This window comes from Bison bison, unplaced genomic scaffold (assembly GCF_000754665.1).
Source record: "Bison bison bison isolate TAMUID 2011002044 unplaced genomic scaffold, Bison_UMD1.0 scf7180017864373, whole genome shotgun sequence".
Classification (NCBI taxonomy): Eukaryota; Metazoa; Chordata; class Mammalia; order Artiodactyla; family Bovidae; genus Bison; species Bison bison.
The window spans coordinates 2070132-2070983 of record NW_011494945.1 but is presented as its reverse complement, the minus strand read 5'-3'; positions in this window follow the sequence as shown (position 1 = coordinate 2070983).

The following is an 852-nucleotide window of genomic DNA, read 5'->3' as shown; positions in this document are numbered from 1 at the left end:
AGAATTTTCCACAGTTTATTGGGATCCACACAGTCAAAGGCTTTGGCATAGTCAATAAAGCAGAAATAGATGTTTTTCTGGAACTCTCTTGCTTTTTCCATGATCCAGCAGATGTTGGCAATTTGATCTCTGGTTCCTCTGCCTTTTCTAAAACCAGCTTGAACATCAGGAAGTTCACGGTTCACATATTGCTGAAGCCTGGCTTGGAGAATTTTGAGCATTACTTTACTAGCATGTGAGATGAGTGCAATTGTGAGGTAGTCTGAGCATTCTTTAGCATTGCCTTTCTTTGGGATTGGGATGAAAACTGACCTTTTCCAGTCTTGTGGCCACTGCTGAGTTTTCCAAATTTGCTGGCATATTGAGTGCAGCACTTTCACAGCATCATCTTTCAGGATTTGTAATAGCTCAACTGGAACTCCATCACCTCCACTAGCTTTGTTCGTAGTGATGCTTTCTAAGGCCCACTTGACTTCACATTCCAGGATGTCTGGCTCTAGGTCAGTGATCACACCATTGTGATTATCTGGGTCATGAAGATCTTTTTTGTACAGTTCTTCTGTGTATTCTTGCCACCTCTTCTTAATATCTTCTGCTTCTGTTAGGTCCATACCATTTCTGTCCTTTATCGAGCCCATCTTTGCATGAAATGTTCCTTTGGTATCTCTGATTTTCTTGAAGAGATCTCTAGTCTTTCCCATTGTGTTGTTTCCCTCTATTTCTTTGCATTGATCGCTGAAGAAGGCTTTCTTATCTCTTCTCGCTATTCTTTGGAACTCTGCATTCAGATGTTTATATCTTTCCTTTTCTCCTTTGCTTTTCGCTTCTCTTCTTTTCACAGCTATTTGTCTG